We start from the raw sequence: 21,607 nt of genomic DNA on the forward strand, positions 1-21,607 counted from the left end.
TGAACCCAGCGTGCCTGCGAGCTGGCTGTGAGCCGAACGGGGGGGGGGGGGGGGGACCCTCTCAGCACCTGAGGCTCAGGAGAAAAAAAAAAAAATGGACAACAATCTCAGTTCGATCCAAATGTGTTCTCAGTTCACTGCAAAGTGCCTTCAAAATGTCCTCTCTGCTGGCGTCCCCCCATTCCTGTCCCAGCAGACTTCTACTTTCAAAACCCTCTGCTTCCGCACCCCTACTGCCCAGCTCCAGAATCCCCCGGACTCGCTTAGTTCCTTCTTCTTTCTTCTTTCTGGAGAGCGAGTTGTATGTCCTTGGCCAATCACCCAGTCTTGGTTCTGTTCTCCCCTCTCGGGCTCAGACAAGCTCTGCACGCACATGTCTGAGGAGCAGATAGGCAAATGCTGCCTTCCACTATAGGGGACAGGGCTGCAGGGGGGCCGTGGGCACAGGTCCCTCACAGGTGAACAGTTGCTCGACCTGAAGCAGACGTCATCCTTGCGCTCTGTTCCCCGGCTCCATGCCCCCCTCAGGGCTCCCAGGACCCGGTAGCTCAGCCTCAGCGTTGCTGTCCCCCAGCTCCAGAACGGGTTGTTGTTTTCAACTTGTGTTATTTATGGCTTGCCACAGTGTCCTGTCCGCATGCTTTCAGCCTCTATTACCCGAGCAACCGATTCCTTGTATTAAATCCCACCTGCGGAAATGCCTGGGCAGGTTGCACTTTCCTGATAGATCCTGGCTGTGGTGGCATCTGGTACCAGAAGCAGTGCCAGCCTGGGAAGCAGATCCTCAAAGGTGGGGTCCTGGGATTGGTCACGTGCGTGGCCTTAAGTGCAATGCTGAGCTCATTAGCGTCCGACAGTCGGACACCAAATCCGCAGTGTGCTAGAGCATCCCTGAAAGAGACGTCTACTCCTCATCATGATGCAGAACCCGGGGAGTCCAGGGCTTCGGGGCTGCTACCCCAAGTGGCTCCCCCACTCAGCCATTGTCCCAGGAAACCCGATACAGTGAAGAATTCTCCTTCTTCACACTGGAGAGCTTCTAGAATAAAAATGGTAAACTCGGGGCCATCGTGTCTCCGTGGAAGTCATGGAGAAGCAAAGAGACTCTAGGGCAGCCCCCCAAATTCTATTTCTCACCGTCGCAGTAAGGAGCATATTGGAAATCAGGTGCGGAGCATAACCACGCAGGTTGCAGCCTTGTTGAATTCATCCACCCACCAACTGTCTTGAGTGTGGAGGATGGTCTGAGAGGTCATGGGGTTTTGAGACTCACAGTGGGTGCGTCTGGTGGACTTTGATCGGGTTGAGAATCCTGAACCCCTGCATCTCTCCAAGGATGCCTGGCCAGCAGAAGCCATTCCTCTCGCCATGGCTGAGGAGTCTGGCTGACTCGGCGCCCCAGCTGAGAGAGGGGTTGTCCGCCCCAAGCCCACCCTCCCTTCTTCCCCCACCACCGGAGTCCACCGCCTCCACCCTTCAAGGGGCAGCGTCACGTCCAACCTGCGGGAGGTAGTTTACAGCACGAAAGAACCATGAGAACTTGCTAATTTTCGCCGGCAGAAATGTGAGGGAAATGTGCAGAAATGAATCTGCAGGGTGTCAGACCAAAGAGAATGGGAGACAAATTGGGATCAGGCCGACCTCACCAGTCGCCATGTACTCACCAGCGATCCCGGGCTTGATGGGTCCGCTCCAGAAGCCGGGAGAGTCCCTAACAATGTTCTTGATTGATGGACTGATTGCAACGTGGTTTGTGGGTGACCCACATTTGCTGGAGACGCGTGTCTTCCCCGGCGTGATGTAGGAAAAGGAATACCAAGACCAAGCTTACCGGGTGCCGGACTGTGGGACTGCCGCGCGTGAGCTCTGCATTTCCCCTCGGTCCTTCCTGAGAGCCCTGAAGACGCTTGCCAAGAACTGCATTTGTTGGAGGATAGCAGTGTTCTCAAAAGTTCAGCTTGCAGTCCTCGTGGGGGTCGCACCACGGACCAGGGATGATGGAGTCCTGAGAAGGGCGGACCAGAAGGCGACATCCGGGTGAGAGAGACATCGCAGAGACCACAGCTCCCCAACTTCCATGGTGACTGCTGATCACCACGTCTCTAGGACGCTCATCTGGGAAACGCACCCGGTATCACTCAGCACACAGAGCAGGAAACAACTCTACATCCCGGCGGGCAGACCCTTCAGTTAGAGGCCGCGATGCAGAGGCATGTGGTCTCGCTCCCTTTCTGCCTTGGACCCTATCGCAGACTCAGAGCTCCCTGAGTGAACGGGAGGTCGCGTCCCGGGGCAGAGGGCCCTAAAATACTTCCCAGGTGCACACCTGGATTCTCCTCCGTGCCTTGTTCCAGGGGCCCTGCAGCTGTGAACTGGACAGAGTGCACCGGGCACTGGGAGGTGAGCCGGGTTTTCTCTGTGCACCGGACCCTGTTTCCGAAGTGACGTTAATTTCCAGGAAGCCAGACGCCCTTGCAGCCCCTAGTTACAGGGCTCTGGGGTGATGGACCTGTCGATGCAGGGCATGTCCTCACAGTGTGCTCCCGGTGGCTTGGTGATCTGTGAGAGTAGATAGTCCTGATAACTGGCACGACCCCTCACGTCTCCCCAGACTGGGGAGTGGGTGCCGTTCTGGAGGCAGGAAGTCAGCGAAAGGCTGGGATTTCTCCTCGTGCTCCGAGAGCGAGGGAGCCGTCAACAGCTCTCGCACCACTGCCGAGAACGGTCAGGGTCACTCTCAGAGACCAGAACGGGCATGGGGTGGGGGTCCGGCTGCTCTGTCCTGTGCGGAAGACAGAGGGGTCTCGGCGAAGGACAGTTATCTCAGAACTGAACGGCACGGAGCCCAACCACATCACCTTCTCTTCCGGACACGGCTCCTTTGCTGATGGAAACCAACACACCCGTGTCACCATCTCCCGTCAGATACTGGGAATGGCTCTGGCTTCCCAGTGTCCCAGCCGCCAACAGCATTAGAACAGGGCTGGGGGCGGGGGGGGGAGGTCGATGCAGGAAAGGGAAATGTCAGCTCCAAACAGTGATAAACGACTCGCAGACTCGCCGTGTGAGTTTCTAAATCAAGACTCTGTTTTGTATGTAAGAAAAGATCCCTTCTACGGAGCAGAAAAGTCACGGACTTGGTTTTTACTAGAGGGACCATCCCTCTCCTTCTGACAATTGAAGGAGCAGGAGAGAGAAAAAGTAAGTTGTGATCGGATCCCTCGAGGGAGTCACGCCTCCGACGAATCGTTGACCCCCGCACGGACTGCCGCTGATTCACTGCTTCAGGCCTGTGCTACTCGGCAACAGTCTTACCCCACAAGGCAGGGACAGGTCTGTACCCTCCCCTCTGTATTCCCAGTAGCTCACAAAGTTCCTGGTGCACAGCAGATGTTCTGGAATTATCTGCTGAAATGAGGGAAAATCGTAATGAATTTTGTAGAAGAGGCAGTAAGTGCCCCACCCCCGCAGCGGGACTGAGTCTGAGGTCACAGAGGCGGATCTCGCCCCATCAGAGCTCAGACCCACCTCCACGGACTCTTTGCGCCACGTTCTTCCGGCAAACCAAACTGAACTTCGGCCAGTCGTGTTTTTCAAAATCAAAAATGACGCACAGCTTCTTTCTGGGAAACTTCTACCCCAGAGCCGCGCAGCCCCATGAGGCGGGTGTGGGAGCCCCTGTTCAGGACCGCGCACCCACAGTGATTCTCAGTGGGAACCCCCTACGGCAGCCCCAGCATCGGCCCGTGCCGGGGAAGTGAGCGACAGGTGGTGGGAAGGGGTCTCTCTTCCTCCAGACCTTCCAGTGGGGCGTAAAGAGGCTACGTGTTCTGGCTGTGGTTCAAGTTCACTTAATTAGCGTTTCAAACATGAAATCAGCGAACAAGTAATCCCCCTTTAAAAAAAAAAAAAAAACAACCTGATATTATTTTTTTTAAGTAAAAATGATTAAATAGGATTTTTTTAAAAAAATAAAGTGAACTAATTTCCTTATCCTTGGCATGGTTTTCTCCCATTTGTAAAGGAAGGCAAACAAGTTTCCCATAAACAGCACTTACCCGCTTTACAATACAATTTGATTTATAAAAATTCAATTTACACGGAACTTTCAAGAGAGACATTTATTGTGGAAAGTGGGGTATTTGACATTTGGTTCTGAGATCGATACGTCTAGGACAGTTCTGAGTTAAGGACAAATGCCCGTGTTCCCTCCGCGCAGCGGCGGGGATGGGGCCCTGTGCTCTGAGTGGGGGCGGGGTGGCAGGTGTAATTCCCCGGTCCACGCAGTTAGGTCAGCGCCGGGCAATAAATCCACAGAACGCCGGGCAGTTTCAGGAAGTCTATAAAGTGTGTATTTACAGAATTGTGCCAAATTGTTATGGGGGTTTAAAAAAAATCAATGCTCTGATCTCTCTGCCCTCCTGGAGAGCCTGTCATACAGGAAATGCTGTCCAAAACGGTGGCAGTGTGATGACTAGCGCTGTGGCCACACCGCAGGCTTCAGGACGAGACTTTGCAAGTACAGGTGGTTCAATAGCAGAAGGTTTGGGTCCACCCACGGTGGGCGATCGCGGTTGGGTCTGGCGCTTTCGCTGTTTAATGTCGGATTTATCTCCCTGTTTTCAGACAAGACACTGTATAGATTTTCTGCAGTTCTGAGAAAATGCTTGAACACATATCCTGGACCCTTTCCTCCCCTGCACAACTGTGAAATAAAATGTTACCCAGAAAATACACAAGTAGGTGAAAACCTGTGTAATCCCACGGCGTTGTCTGTGCAGAACAGACAGGACCACCGGCCCAGCCCTGTAAATGCCCATCATGCACAGAGGAGGGCCCGGGTCCCCAGTGCCCGGGCCGGCGGGGAAGAGGCACCGGGCGAGGACTGCGTGAGACGGAGGCTCCTGTGGGGGCCTCCAGACAGCAGACCAGAGAGCAGGGAGGGTCCAGCATGGGGGGCCCGAGGGGGCCCGGAGCTGCAGCAGGGACTCTGTCTTTACACCCTGGGCTGCCAAGGGTCTGCCCCGCAGCTCACACGGCCTCCCAGGACAGGGACACATGCCTGTCTGCAGTGGTCCAGGGTGTGGTGACCACGTGGCTGCTGACCAGGGGGGAGAGGCTGTTCCCGAGCAGGACAGAGTTGGTCGCTCCAGGCTGAACCATGGCTGGGGAAGACCGGCCCCGGCATTCCTACGACCAGAACATCACATATTTACTCTCTAACGGTCCTGTTTTGCACTCAGGGCACGGCATAGCTGGTCCTTGAGAGGCTTCCGTCAGGTGTCCGGTGCCCTGGGGTCTCCCCTGAGGCTCCCTGGGGAGGTTCTGGCTGTTGGCAGCCGTCGGATCCCCACAGGCCATTGACCCAAGGCCCTGGTGTCCTGCTGTCTGTCGCCCAGAGCACCCTCAGTCCCTGCAGGCACCGGCTCGCCCACACTCCGGGGCTGTGACCCCACGGGGGGTGGGGATCAGGGGGCGTCTGTCCGGCTCGGCCAGCGGACTCCTAACACGGAGAGTGGACGGAAGTTCTGAGGGAAGGTCTGAGACGGAATCCGAGTGCTGAGTGAGGTGCTCAAGACGGGTTCCTCCGTGTGAAGAATGAGGGTGTCTCTCGCTCACTCACTCACCATTAGGGGCCCCCTGGAGGGCAGAGTGTGGCTGCGTGAGAAGACAGGCCTCCGGTCACATGCAGGCAGAGGCGTGTCCTCCCTGGGGCCACAAGCTGCGGGAGCACGGGGACGCGTCTTGTGTGACGAGACAGGCGTTCCCACCATGCAGGCCGCGCGTGCCCGTCCCTTCATTGTCCCATTCAGCGGACACTCCCACCTGCTCCCTGACAGATACCACAGGGGGGACCCCAGGCTCCCCCCAGGAGCTGTCGTCCCCAGCGGGGTGGGCAGGGGCAGCGGGAGCAAATGCACAACAGAGTAAACATGTAATATCATGTCGAAGGGAGTTAGTGCTCTGAGGAAGGTACCTCGAAAAGCAGCAAAGATTCTCTAAGCTGAAAACCAGCCTGTCACCCAGTGAGGGCAGGTGGAGAGGCCGGGAAACAGCACCGGGCCGGCTGGAGAGGGACGTGGATCCCAAGACAAAGCCGGGGTATCGGAGCAGTAAGTGCGGCGAACAGTGACGAGCCCAGCGGGACGATGGATGCAGGTTTCAGAAGGACCCCGAGCCCTGCCAGGGGCACCCGTGGGCTTGCTGGAGCACAGAGCGACCCTCCAGCTGGGAAAGCCTGAGCTCTGCGGGGGGCTCAGGGAGAAGCAGCACCTGCATCCCGAGGCCTGCTCCCCAGACTGTGCTCCGGGCACCTGGACGCAGCCGTGAGCCGGAGAGACGGGGCCCTGTCCCCCGAGGCGGCGGGCGACGTGGGAACAAATCCGCAGGATGAATTTGGTCCCTGCCACATGCTATGAAGCTACGTGAAGCAGAGGGGCTGAGTCGGGGGCGAGGCAAGGGTCCCTTCAGCTCTGGAAGGTTCTCGGGCCCGACTGGCAGGGAGGCCGGGCAGCCCTAGGATGTGGGGGCTTCAGAGGTCACGCCGTCCTGCATGGGCCAATCCCCAGGTCTCTGGGGAGCAGCAAGGAGCCCCAGAGAGCGGGAGCAGGAGGTCGGGAACTAGAGGGAAGGGCCGAGTCTGAGCTTCGCGCCAGCCCCGCGGTGGGAAAGGACCCGGGGGAGGATGGGTTCTGTTCCGGCTCCAAGTGGGAAGGAAGCATGGATGGGTTTAACCGGAGGCAAGCGATCTTCAGAGACGCAGCTGGCGGGCTTTTTGGAGCTGCAGAGCACCTGCGTCCACATACCCCACGCACTCGTCAGCTATCAGGCCGACTCGGGGCAAGGGCAGGGCCCAGGCGCGCAGCTCAGCGAGCGGGTCTGTCTCAACAGCAGGAAGGATGACGAGCTCCTCGGCGTAAGCGCGGAAAAGGCAGCCTGACCCCAACGAGGCAGAGCCGCCTGCTTCTTCCCGGCGCTGAGGGACAGCTCCAGCGAGAGGGAGCCAGTGCCACTCAGCTGTCCGCCCGCCACCACCCGCCAAAGCCGCCGAGGGACAGGAGAGGGACGGCGTGGCCCGTGGACCCTCCGGGAAAGCGCCCCAGCCCGGGTGGCCAGAGCTCCGTGCTCAGAGCATCAGCCCACAGGCGAGGGAGGGGTCCCCGCGGCCACAGCCACACCTACGGCGACAGTGAAGTCATTGCAGCTCTGTCTGAGGGGTCACCTGAGCCGAAGCCACAGGCAGCTACAGACAAGGACGGTGGTCACGCCACAGTCCGACGCAGGCCACGACACTGGGATCCTCACTTAGATGTGGCCAAGGGGGTCGGAGGGATGGATTTCCTCCCCAGGAGCCCACGCCACCCCAACCTTGTCACCCACCCACGGTTAGGAACCGGAAAGGGAGGAAGCAGGGACAGAGTTTCCACCTGTTCTCTGTGCTCCTGGCCCCGGGACCACTGATTTAGCGCTGACCCCACAAACGCCCCGCTTCCCTGTTCAGCCTGTGGTCAGTCTGGTCCGAGCCTGAGCCTCTTGGAAGATGAGGGTCCCGGGATGCAGGGGCAGAGGGCCTGGTGAGCTCCTGTGGGCGCAGGCGGGTCTGAGAAGCGCGCCCATGTGCAGTCTGTGGGCGGAGAAGACCCCGCAGGAGGCTGCTCGGCTCCGTCCCAGGATCCTGAGGTCTCCCTGCTCCCAGGAGCCCAGACAAAGTCTCGCCCCGAAAGGGGAGGCCTTGCCTCAGTTGGAGGATGACTGACACTGAACTCAGAGGGACCTTGCTAACGGCTCCGGCAAGGACGTGGACCACCTGTGCTCGTAGGACGGCGCGTCCCGGCCGCTGGCTGGGGTTCACCATCTCCAGCTCTGCCTCCTCCCTGTCCCCCCACCGCGGAGGAGAAACACCTGCACCTTAGATCGACCTCGCGACTAATAAGCCGATTTGATTTTGCTTCCTTTCCCGTCAGGGCTGCTGAAGGGGCCGTCCGCCTACCGGGGAATGCTTCTCTACCAGGCGATACCCGCCCAGGGGAGGCGGCTTGCTCCCGGGCCGACAGGGACCATCAGGCTGGACCCCACCCGCTGCCCCCCTCACCACGTGCAAAGCAGCCCGCGCACGAACGGTAGCTCCCTCCCATTAGCAGGTTCACGTCTTCCCTCCCCCCGCTCCTTCCTTCCTTCTCAGCCCCATTCAGTGAAATAACATCGATTGGTTCCTCTAACTTTCAATAATGAGTCAGAAAAGATAAATATGAAAGGACCTCAAATTAATTCTAAGGAGCTTAATTATTTTTTTCCCGGGGACGCATTCTTCCTGAAATGAGTTTTCCTATCCGGCCTGTGTTAGAGCAGCAGCCCCCGGCATGGCAAAAGTTTATTTTGGGCTTGGGGAATGAATTTGCAATTAAAAAACTTGCTGTCGTAATCATGCACATTTGCATAATGTGGGCTCTTCATTAGCGCGCAGAGAATAAAATCAGTCTGATAATCAAATCAATTCATTTATCTGGAGTTTGCAGGACCCGTAGAGTCTGCACTGATGGACGGAAACCACGGGCGTGAGGTCGGCATGACTGAGCTCGGAGTCGGCTGTCAGTGGTCATGTGCGGGGCAGAGCCTGTCTTCCTGACGATGCAGCGGGGTGCTCCGGGGACCGTCCCCAGGCCCACAGGTGGCCGTGCCGGCGCTGACATGCTCATTGTCTTCGCGGAGGGCATACGTTCTGGAACATAAAATAGCTCTCCTGGAGTCAGAATTCCTAAGACAAAAATTCTTAGCAACCTGCTCCAGGACCACTGGGGGCACGGCTACGCAGAAATGCCGATGTCACCTCCCTCTAGACCCACATGTGGGCCTCCCGCCACACACGCGTGCGCACACACACACACACACATTCCCTCCAGGTCACCCTCACTCCCGATTTGTTCCAATTAGTGCCAAATTAAAATTCAGGTCCTACGTGGGGCTGGGGTCAGAGCCAAGTGCAAAACTCCAAAACTATACATTGATTTCCTAACAGAGAACTATAATTAGAAACAACTTGAAATAGAAATAATTAATCCAAATCTGATTTCTTACAAGAAAGAGGTATGCGGTCTTTGAGGGTAGAAACAAGCAATCCTGCTGTGTGTCAGGGACAATGCTGGGTTCTGGGGCGAAGTGCACGCCCGTCCGGGAGACGCGCCGCAGGGCTGGGAGTCCTTCTCAGTGTCTGGTATCCGGGCAGGAGGACGCGGTAAGCGCACCAAGCCTTTTCGAGCAGCGGCTGGAGGTCAAGCACTGTTTCCGCGGATGACGCCCTCTCTCCGATCTCTGCTCCCCTCTCCTGGGAAGGCGTCCTTCGGCGGACCTCAACCTCCGGCTTGCGAGGTCCTGCCCCTTGCCCTTCACAGGCCTGTATGTGGGTGCGGGGCCGCGGAACGGCAGTGCTGACGCTGAACTGGGACGTGGCTCCCACGCGAGCTGGCGGCCGGAGGAAGGGTGCTGCGGGGGTCTGCGATACTTCGGAGTAAGACTGGGAGGGGTTGTACACGGACTCCCTGTGTTGTCACCGAGCCGAGCGTTTTAACGTCTGTGTCCTAGCGGTCATCATCACGGCCACTCACTGATCAAACTCGGCGGGAGCGTCCCCCCTGCAGGAGCTCTCCCAGATCCGGGGGCGCGGCACCCAGGGGGGAGCGCTGGTCCTCATTCATTCTGCTCGGCTTCCCGTTGTCCCTAACAGCCCTCGACACACCCTGAACTGCATGTTTAAAGTATGCAGCTCCCTAGGGACGCCTGGGGGGCTCAGTGGGCCAAGCCTCTGCCTTCGGCTTGGGTCATGATCTCAGGGTCCTGGGATCGAGCCCCACGTCGGGCTCTCTGCTCCGCGGGGAGCCTGCTTCTCCCTCTGCCTCTGCCCCTCCCCCTGCTCGTGCGCTCCTTCTCTCTCTCCAATAAATCCATAAAATCTTTAAAAAATAAAGTGCACAGTCTGGTAAGCAGTGATGCCTCCTTTCTCATCCCCAATGCTAGCAATCTCTGTCCCTCTCTTGTCCTGGTCAGCCCGGACAGGCATTTATCAATCCAGCGGCTGTGCTCGAAGGATGAGCTCTGGTTTCACTGACTGGCCGCGTTCGTTTTCTACTTTTCATCCCACTGAGTTCTGTGTGGTCTTTGTCATGTCCGTTCTTCTGCCTATTCTGGTTTTACTTTGCTTCTCCACCCACACCCCAGTTTCTTAAGGTGGAAGCTGAGGTCATCGATCAGAGAACTTTCTTTTATTCTAACAGGATCGTTTAATGCTATAAATTTTCCTCCAAGCCTTGCTTTAGGGATAGCCCACAAGTTGTGAAAGTTTGGGTTTTATTTCATACAGTTAAAAACGTTCATTCTCTCCTTTGACCTCTGGTTTGACCCATGGTTATTTAACCCACAAATACTTGGGGTTTGTCCAGAGATCTTCATCCTTTCCATGCACAGTCCTACTCTGGAGAGAGAACAGCCTTCGTGTGAGTCGAACCCTTTCGCATTCACTGGAACTTGTTGCATTGCCCAAGTACATGCTGCCATTTTGAATTTTCCCTGTAGACTTAAAAAGAATGAGTTCTGACATGGTTTCATAGAATGCTCTGTAAATGTGAATCAGATCAAACTGGCCAATGGTGTCTTTCAGACTCCTACGGTCCTGACACATACTGTCTTCTTGTTTCATCAATTCCTGGAGAAATAATGTTAAAACCTCTGGCTCTAACTGTGTACCCATTACCCATCTCCTTTCTACCAGTTTCTACTCTATGACTTTGGAAGCTGTAGTACCAGGCACATAAACATTTAGGGTTGTGTCCGCTTTGATGATGTGACACCGTCGTCGTTATGAAATGACTAACTTATCCCTGGTAATTATCTTTGTTCTGAAATCTACTTTGTCTGATATTAACAGATTTTCTCCAACTTCCTTTTGATGAGTGTTACTATGGTCTCTCTGTCGTCATCCTTTCCCATTTCAACCCGTTTGTGTTTTTTAATACAAAGTTGATCTCTTGTAGGCAGCATAAAGTTGTGTCTTTCTTTTTTATCTACTCTTTCCCCGCGTTTCATGGGCGTGTTCGGATCACTTGCAGCCAATGGGTTTATGGTGAGTTGGGATTTAATTGGCCCCTTTGCTGTTTGCTCTCTAAAGGTCTTGTTTGTTTATTCCTTTTTATCCTCACTGACTACCTTCTTTTGGGTTAACTGATTATATTTACGACTCCATTTATCTCTGTGGTTGACTTCTTACCTGGAATTCACTGCTGTCTTACTGTAGTCGCCACTTCATGGTGATTCTGTGATCTTGTCTTCTCGTGGTCGACCTGCGGCTGTTCCCCTGGAGCAGAAGAGCCTCACAGCAGCCAGCTTTCGTCTTGCTCCTTCCAGACTTTTTGTCCGATATTTCACTTCTACAAATGTTACAAACCTCATGACACACTGTGGCCCTTCTTGCTTCTTAAGAGTCAACATCTTAAAAGAGAGATTTAAACAACAAGAAAGCATGCCGTCAATATTTCCTCGTGCGGCTCCCATGTCCGGCGTGTTTTATTCCTTCGTGTGGGAACGGATTTCCCTCTCTCCCACCTTCCGCGCGTCTGAAGGACTTCCTCTAACATTTATTGTCGCTTGGGTTTGTCGGTCCTGGATTCTTTCAGTTTTTCCTCTGTAAAAGTCCATTTGGGGGAAAGTAGTTAAACTTGTTAAACATGGACAGAGGTGGTTTTCTTCCATTCAATGTTTTAAAGATGATGCTTGAGTGTCTGCTGCCTTGCACGGTTTCTGAACGGACGTCCACGTCCTCATCTGGCCCCATGAACGCGCTGTGCCACTTTGATCTGGCCACTGTTCGTAAACATATATTCTGAAAGGGTTGCAGATTCCCAAGAGGTTGTAAAGATATTTCAGAGAGGTCAGATGTACTCAGAAACCCCCAGTGGGTACATCCTACCTAGTTATAGCAGTCTTAAAGCTGGGAAGCTGACGTTGGTAAAATGTGTAGTTTATGTCACTTTATCATCCTGTGGATTATAGAGCCACCAAGACACAGAGCCGTTCCTTGACCACAAGGCTCTCTCTTGAGCTACACATTCGCTGTTACGTGGCCGTTCCTTTCTCACACCATCCCTAATCCTGGACAACCCCTAGTCTGCTCTTCTTATCGACAATTTTGCATTTCCAGAATGTCATGTAAGTGGAATCATACAGAATGTTACCTTTTGGGACCAGCTTTTCTTGTGCGTCACAATGCCCTTGAGACTTGACACTCACACAAGATCTGCACGTGTTGATGTTTGATTGTTTTTTATGACTGAGTAGTACTCCGTGATACGAACGTACCACAGTGGGCTTGTAACCACTTTCTTGTGCAGGAACACTTCAGTTGTTCCTAGTTTTTGGATTTTACAAGGATCATTGCTATGAACAATTGCTTAAAAGTTTGATGTGGACGTGAGTTTTCATTTCTCTGGAAAAAATACCTGGCTGTGTAACCGCTCGGTCAAATGACGAGCCAGATGAATTCTTTGAGAAATCATCGTATACTTTGCAGAAGAGCCGTATTTTTGTCCCTCAGGGAGCTCTGCATCTCTGCCGTTTTCGGTGCTGTCCCCACTTTTGCTCTAACCGTTCCAGTGAGTCTGCAGCGACGGCTCACCTGGTCCTGATTTGTAGCTCCCCGGGGGTAGCTCACCATCTGTGTGTGCCCCTCAAGGCAATGCCTCTTCCTTTGCCCATTTTCTACTTGAATTTTGTGATGTTGTATTTTGAGAGTTCTTTGTAAATTCTAGATGCTAGTCTTTTGTCAGTGGCGTGGTTTACAAATATTTCCCCCGAGTCTGTAGCTTGTGTTTTCAATGCTCTTTGCAGGGTCTTCTGCAGACAGAGCAGAAGTTCGTAATTTGGACGAAAACCCACGCATCATCTTCTTTTTCCTTTTGGAGCTGTGTGTTTGGCATCATTTCTAAGAAGCCTTTACCAAGCCCTTGATCTCAAACATTTCCTTCCTTGGAATCTTTTAAAAGCTTTATGGTTCTGCATTGTGCGTGTGAATCTGTAATCCACTTCTGTGGACCTCCGCGTAAGCTGCGAGGTGGAGGCTTCTCCCTTTGCTGTGGGGATCGCCAGCCGCCTGCGCATTAGTTCACCTCGGTCACGTATCACTTGGTGATACTCGGATGGAGCTACTCCTCGGTTCTCCGTTCTGTTCCTGTGATCTGTGTGTCTGTCAACCCGCCAGCCTGTGCCGTATCAGTTACTCTAGATCATAAATCTTGACATCAGGTAGACTGATTTGCCCATTTTATTTTCTTTTTCCAAAATGGTTTCATTTTCTAATCCTTGGATCTTTCCGTATAGATTTCTGAATACGCACATGTATATCTACAAAAATATTTTTCTGGGATTTTGATAGGAATTTGATTAAACTAATACATCATTTTAGGGGAGAACTGACATCCTCACGATGTTAGATCTTCAGACCTTGACCACGGGACGCCGATTTATTCAGATCTTTTCTTTCTTTCACTAGCATTTTTGTAGATGTCAACACACATCCCCTTTACATGTTTTGTGAGATTTGCACCTAAATGTTTCATTTTTTTAATAATTGTAAATGGCATTGTATTTTTAATTTTTTGTTTTTCACATAGGCATCGTTAGTATATGGAAATGCAACTGATTTTTATATGTCGACCTGTATTCTGTGACACTGATGGACTCGGTCATTAGAAATGGACTGTGTGTGTGTGTGTGTGTGTGTGAGTGTGAATTCTTTGGAGTTTCTAGGTAGATACAATGTCTCTGCAAATAGCAGCCATCATGTTTATTTCTTTCCAACTTATACGGTCTTTGTTTTCTTTTATTGCATTATTTTGCACTGGTTAACATTTCTAGCACTATGTTGAGTGCAAGTGAACAGAGAAGATATCTTGGGCTTATTTCCAGTCTTAGGAGAAAAGCATTCTGTCTTTCACCATTAAGCAGATCTCCTTTGGAGGACATGTCTTAAATTTTCTTTATCAAGTTGACAAAGTTCTCCTCTATTCTTAATTTTCTGAGACGTGGGGTTTTTTCATAGCTTAAATAGATGTTAAATTTTGTCAAATGATTTTCTGCATCAATTGACATGATTGAGACTTTTTTTGCCTACCAATATTGTGTATTGATTTTATTGATGTTCAAATACTTATGTTCAAATATTTTTGTTCATGTGTGTTGTTCAAATAGTTTGATCCCTGGAACAAGCCTCCGTTTATCATGGTGTATAATATTCTTATATATCATTGTATTTTGTTTAGAATTATGACAGTATTTTGATAACAATTTTTATATCTATATTCATATTAGGATATTAGTAGACAATTTTTATTTTTTTATTTTTGATTTTTCTTTAACTGTCTTTGGCGTTAGCATCAGCAACACTGGCTTCAGAAAGTGAGCTGGGAAGTGCTCCATCCTCTTCAATTTTCTGGAAGGGATTGTCTAAAACTGGTATTAATTTTTTAAACGCTTCGTAGAATTCTCCAGTGAAAATGTCTTGGCTACAGATATCCTTTGTGGGTCTATCTTGCTGTGATATGCTCAGCTTATTGAAACTGAATATTTATGTGTTTTGACAAATCTGGGAAATGTCCAGCCACTTTTAATTTCAATACCTCGTAGCATCACTGTCTTTCTTCCCTCCTCCCAGGACTCCTGAGACATAAATGCTAAATCCTTTGTCACAGTCCCCATGCCCCTGAAAATCTGATGATTTTTTTAAATTTAATTTCTCTTAGTTTTTCTTTTATTCAGATTGTGTATTTTCCATTGTTCTATGTCCAGCTCACTGGACCTCTGTCTTATTTTCTTCCTCCTGCTGTTGAACTCATTGAGGGTTTTTATTTCTGCTAATTTCCAGTTTCACAATTTCTATTTTTTTGTTCTGGAACTTTCAGCTCTGAACTTTTCTATTTCTTCGCTGAAACTTTATATATATGTTTTTTCACTTGTGTCTTAAATGATTGAAATTCTCTTTGAAGCATTTTTGATGGTGACTTTTTAACTATCCTTTTTAGATAATTCTAACATCTGTGTCCTCTTAATGTTGGCAGCTGTCGATTCTCTTTCTCATTCGTGTTGAGATCTTAATGGTTCTTTGCATGATGAGTGACTTTTGGTTGAAACCTGGACATTCTGGATGTCACTTTGTGAGAGTCTCAGTCTTAATTTAAGTCTGTGTTTTGGTAGGTCTCCTCCGAAGCCTCTGTGGTAAGGGAAGGTTGACCCCCCCTCTGTGGTCACTACTAGTGGAAGCCCAGGATCTCCACCTGGCTTCCATTGACTCTGGGGGCAGGCAGGAGCTCCCCATCCTGAGGGGCTGGGGGTTCAGCCTCTCCCTTAAACCTCCGTGGGCGGTGTCTTGGCTGCAGACAAGGAGAACCCCCTCCCGCTGACACTGGGACGGCAAGGTTGTCCTGCTCAGCTCTTGGACAAGACCCAGTGGGCTGGAGGGGCGGGTTCACCATGTTAAAACCCATAGAGAGAAGAAGACTACGCTCTCTCATCTTCTAGGACACGGGAGACAGGTCACAGGTTTTCCTGATGTATTTGGCTAGAGTAGAGCACTTTTTGCCTAACGTTTTCTGTCTACAGGGCCAGTCCCTCCTGGTGCTCCTGGTTCTTTGGTCAGAGGGAGCAGGGTCTTGTTGGGGATTTCATCTGTGCCTGTTGGTGCTTTTAGGACCCAGCTTCCTGGTACCCAGTCCAGGCTAACGATGCAAAATAAATGAATAATTAAATACCAGCGACTCAGCGCTCTGTCCTCTTCTCAGTCCGGGGTTCCTGGGCAGTCCGTCTTCTCTCCTTTCAGAACTGCTTCATGTTCACTGGTGTATAAGGCACAGGGTTTCCAGCTGTTCTTAGCAGAAGGAACAAGGAAGATTATGTCTACTGTGAAGAGTCCGTCACCTTAGTCTCTGCCTCAAAGCAGTTTGATTCTGACGTTCCTTGGTGTGATTTCCCCCATGTTTATTGTTCAAGGGGTTCCTGGAGCTTCACGGATCAGTGGTTTGTAGTTTCTGTCAAACTTGAATTGCTTTCCGGCTGCCATTTCTTCCGGTATTTTCTCTATCCCTGTTCTGTCCTCTCTCTCGGGGACTCAACTGCATGTGAATCAGGTCTCCTGAACCTGCTCCTGGCCTGCCGATGCGTTCCTTGACTTTGGTCACGCCTACAGACACTTCCTCAGGTTCACTAAGCCTTTTCTCTGCGTTGTCTCATCTGCCGCTATCCCTTCATGGACGACTTTTCATGCCAGACCTTGTAGTGTGTCAGCTCCCCGGGGACCTGTGTGGCACTTCATGTCTCGGTGGGACACATGTGATCGCTCCTTCGGACCCTCGGATGCAGACGCCTCCACATTCTTGGCCACTAATGCTCTCCTCGTTGCCGGTTCTAGGTCCGTTTTCAGTGACTGACATTTCTTCTCATTTCCAAGCCGAAACTGTTCTGAGTGCTGTACCGAACGCCCTGTAAGCTGTGGGTTTTTCTCACTCTGGCGGGTGGAACAGGACCCCCAGCCCATGTGACCTGCTGGCATGGTTCTTGTTGGCGCTCCCCTTCCCCGCCCCTTCCCCACCCCTTCCCCGAGCCCCCGTGTTGGGCAGTTCCAGTTCCCCATGGGGACACAGGGGCAGATCAGCACTCAGTCCCGAGGATGAGCTTCCCGTCTCCCAGCATCTCCACGGTGTCTCCCTGACACTGTGCCCAGCAAATTCTGCTGCCTTGGGCCTCCGGGAAGGTCAGCCCTGTGTGCTGGACCCCAGAGCAGGGAGGCTTTGCTGCTCTCTAGAAACCCCTCTGGGTGACAAATCTTTGGCAATCCCTGGCCTTCCCCATTTGTTCAACATCTCTCGGGAATCAGCCCCTTTGCTGCTCTATGTTCAGTGTCCTGAACACCACTGCTTCACCTTCCAACCAGCTTGTGGGTCTTACATGGGAAGGCCCATCTGGTCCTGTTCTTCTGTCATGTGCACAGAGGAAATTTCTCATCCTTGCTGTGTTTGCACCAATACGCAGAGTCCTTTCCTGAATCTCCCCAGGCCCAAGCAATCTAGGACAGCGATCCTGCAGTCTTGGGATTTAATACTTCTTCACTAACAGACTCAGAGAAACCCACCTTGGAGACTTGTTTGAAAAGGATACAGCGGGAACAGGGTGGCCACCTGACGGTGGCACAGAGTCTCATCAAGCCAGCCAAGGACCAGAGCAATGGCTTGGCCTTTACCTAATGCAGCTTCTGCCTTCCTGCGTAATGACAGAGACAATAAGAGCATCCCGGGGTCACCCCAAGGCTTCTGGATAGAAGTTTCTGGGAGGAATTCTGTTATCATAGGGAGGAGAACAGTGCAGTCTAAACCAATCTCTCTCTTTCTGGAAGACTGGAGGTGACTGATTGATTGATTTTCGAAGCATGGTGATCATACAATGTCATACTGTTCCAGACGAACCACATAGTGGTTCAGCAGCTCTGTACTCAGTGGTCTCCCCCATAAGTGTACCCTCATTCCCTAAACAAACATCAGCTGACGGCCGACTGAGACCTGCTGTGTCCCTGTCCTTTTCAGCTCTGCCCCTCTGAGCCGCCTTCTACCCGGCTGGGAAAGCAGCTTCTGGGGGCTTCTGTTGTCCCAGACATGGTCCTGGTCTTATTCGTGGCCTTTAATGCGTTTGCCCATCTTCTTTCCCTTTTTCATCTCCTAATGCTCTCCCCTAACTGCCTGGAGTTCTTTATTCTTGGCCTTCGGGAAACAATGCTATCCTGACAGAAGGATGGGCCCCTCTCCTCCAGCACCGCGCTGCCATCCGCCGTTACGACGGCACAGACTTACCCGCTCCGGTTACACTGACACTCGAGAATCACTGGCCAGCACCCCCACTGAGGAGGCAAGCACAGACCCGTGTCTCACTCCAAGCGATGGGCACACTGGGGGTGAGAGAGGGCGCAGGGGCTGGGGGCAGCTGCAGGTCAGATGGGGAGTCACCATCCTGGCCTGTCGCCGGCATGCCTCACCGGCTGCGTGCAGATAGCTCGGAGCCTTACGAGTGTGTCAGCCTTTCCTCTGGAAGAGGGAGCTTTGAGCCAGGCCACAGCTAGGGGGTCACTGGCCAGTCCAATGCCATTTTAGAGGAGGCTTTGGGGGAGAAGAAGGTAGCGGACTGTGTGCTGGGTGGGCAGCTGAATGGGGTGGGGGCTGCCTCCGGAACAGGAATGGCCAAACGAGAGCTTGGGGACACCCAGATAGAACAGGCAAACGTTCAGCGGTCATGTTTGCCTAGAACTGACCACAGGCCGGTGTCCTCATCCAGCCGGAGTTCAGTCCTTAGCAACGATGACAGCGGTTCTGACGACAATGATGATAATTTCAGCCGAACTTCATTTCACCATTTAGCCAGCGCTTCCTTAGACATCATTTCATTTATTTCATCCTCTGAGCGGCACCCGGCTCTCGTTTCCTTTTAATTTTAAATTTAATCTATTATGTACACACTCATCAGCATGCCTGACAAGCGCAGAAGAACACACTCTTTCTCCAAATGCATCACTTCTTAATTTCTTTTCCTATTGGCCTCTCCCTCCACTGCTCCCCGCCACTCCCCTCCCCTGTGACACCGGCAAACCCGTGCCATCTTCTCCTCACGTGCACACACTTGCGCGCACACATAGCACGTCGCTGCACATCTGCGCACACGGTGTATGTGTGTGAAAATGCAGAGATGCCCACAGACACCCACAGACACGTAGGCTTTATGTTTGTCACCGCTCTGCAACAATGAACTGTGTCACCCACACCGTTGAGCATCTCGCGCTCAGAGCTCCGGGATGCCGGCGACCGCCCCACCCCCAGCATCCCCGGCAGAGTTCGGATCGTCAATCCCGAACACCGCACGCCCCCCGATGTGAGTTTCCACGGAGCTGTTTGCTTCCACGTTCACACTGCAACCCTCCGGCCCTTATTGAATATGAGCTTTGCAGCAGCCGCACACACACACACTTCCTTAATTTAAAAAAAAAAAAAAAAAAAGGGAAAGGTCCTACTTAGGTTTGGGGTTTTTTGTTTGTTTGTTTGTTTGTTTGTTTTTGCTTTCTAAGGATAAAACTTCAAAGAGCTCTGGTGTATAAATACAAAATTCATAAAATCCGTGATGAGCCCAGGAATCAAGCGGAGTTTGCAAAGGAGCCTCTCCATGAATCGGGAAGAAGTTCCCAGGCTCTTTGAAATTCAAGTCTTACGAATTCGGGCCACCGGGCGTCCAGGAAAATTAGTGCGGCTGCGGCTGCTATATTCCTTTCTCTCGCTCTTTCTGAACTTCACACCGTTTTAAGCAGCTGTAAATTAGACTTTCCCTTAATACGATCCACTTAGCCTCTGCGATGTCTGTAACACCGTGTGCTGGGGACGTTCCTGAGCCCGCAGATGCGTCTCTGGGCTTCTCAGCCCGGTGGGGACCCGGGACACATGTCCTCGCTGAGCTCGGAAGGACTTGGACAGAGACTCGGCCCGAGAGGGAGAAAAAGAGGCCAGAGGCTCAGGGGTTCATCAGTGGCTGAAGGGCCACCGTTCCTGGTGCTGGAGAGTCCGGCTTAAAAGAATGGATGAAAACCCCCGTCCCTCTCTCCTGAGAAACGTTCCCTCCCCCGCACGCACGAGTTCAGGACACCCAGGACACCCACGCACGAGGACTAGGGGCTGCCGTGGCTTGTGCGGGCTGACCAACAGCGGCAGGAACCTTCACGGGACGGGACGGCGCTCCGGCCCTCCCTGCCTCGGTGGACACACGGTGGTCAGAAAGACGGGGAACTGGGGGCCCCGAGGGGCTCAGTGTGTTAAGTGCCCGGCTCGATTTCAGTTCAGGTCATGATTTCAGGGTCTTGGGATCAAGCCCAGGTCAGACTCTGAGCTCAGCGGGGCGTCGGCTTGAGGTTCTCCCTCTGGCCCTGCTCTCTCGTCCCCTCTCTCCCGCAGAGAAGTAGGTAAGTCTTTAAAAGGAAGGAACGGGAGGCAGGCAGGGAGCAGAAAAGAAGAGGGGAGGGAGAAAGTGCGGGAAACGGACCACTGTCATTCAAACAGGATGGGGTCCCACACTGCGCGGACAGCCCCGGAGCGCTTCCCCACGGGCTGAAGATAAACCGGAGCGACCTCGAGCGGGCTCAGGAGGCTCGGAGCGGTGCGCACACCCGCACCCGTTCGAGTCTTTTCTGCTCAGCCACGCGGGCTCCTCTCTTGCTGGAGGCCACCGGCTCGCTCCTGTCTCCTGCTCCCTGCCGCACGTGTCTGCACCGTTCCGTTTCAGGGCCCCCCGAGAGGAGCCCACACCGCCCCTGCCCCCCAGCAGCCCCCACAGCAAGTGCAGTCTCCGTACACAGCGTCTTCAAAGACAGAGTGCGCGGCTGACCGCTGGACTTCCCAGAGCACGTTCAGGGACCTCGGAGACGGACACGGTGATTCTGGACCCCGTGTCGATAAATGAGACGGACATCCAGAAAGGGCCGACAGGAGACTCCGCGTGCGTGGTGTCCCCCAGGAGAACTTGAACCCTGGCACACCTGTGACATGGGACTGAGCGGACACAGGGCAGGTGGCCCAGGAGACCCCACGGCCAAGGTCGGCTCCAGACAGCGGGCCGTTCCTACTTTTTCTCTGCACGCAGGGACCGCGGGCTGTGTGCGGGTCACACAGATGAGAGGAGTCTCTTCCTGTCGCCATGTAATCTCAGGCAATCGCTACCGTCAGCCGGCCGCCACTGCCGGTTTCGTAGTGATGAAGTTTGGAAGTTGTGGGGGTTTTTGAGCAAATGGTTAAGAAGGTTTGCTTTAGATGTTTTTGGTGCAAAAAAGGTGGTTTTATTATAGCACAAGGACAGGACCCGTGGGCAGGAAGAGCTGCACCGGGACGGTGAGGAATGGTCGATCATACACTTTTTAATTACTGGGGTTAGGGAGCGCATGAGTCTCTAAGGAATTTGGAAGCAAAGCTTTCAGGACCTCGAGGGACTAGCAGCTGCTAAGATAAGGTTCCTTGAAGTCTTTAATAAAACATAAACACGAAGGCACTAAGGCAGCCAAGAGTTTCTTGAAGAAGGTCACGTTCCGCCTGTCTCGGGTCTCCGTCGTGGGCTGCAAGTTGTACGGAGATGGAATTTAAGCTGCGTTTCTCTTGCTGCTGAGCCCCTCATCCACAGGGCTCGACGAATATCCCTTCCCCTCCTGATTCATTTCCCGGGGAATCCTGCTGTAAGTCTCCCAGAATAACCTCCAAGCCTAAGGAGCATGTGACAACTGGGCCTCCAGCCTACGTGGGCTCGGAGCCGCCTGAAAACCCAGGGACACGTAAGACCAGCCCCTCCTCACCACGGTGAGATCCAAATCTGGGGGGCCCTCCAATGCACAGAGGCCAAGACCAGGTCCTCCTCGGCCAGATAGTGGACATGCCCATAGTCGGTATTTAAACCCAAAGCAGGGTGTTGGAGGAGCCGGACATTGAGACGGATACTTAGCCACTAAGAACGAGGTGGTATGTGTGCATGGGGGAGACTCGGGGACCTTGGTGTCCATCAGCAG

This window comes from Mustela erminea, chromosome 6 (assembly GCF_009829155.1).
Source record: "Mustela erminea isolate mMusErm1 chromosome 6, mMusErm1.Pri, whole genome shotgun sequence".
NCBI lineage: Eukaryota > Metazoa > Chordata > Mammalia > Carnivora > Mustelidae > Mustela > Mustela erminea.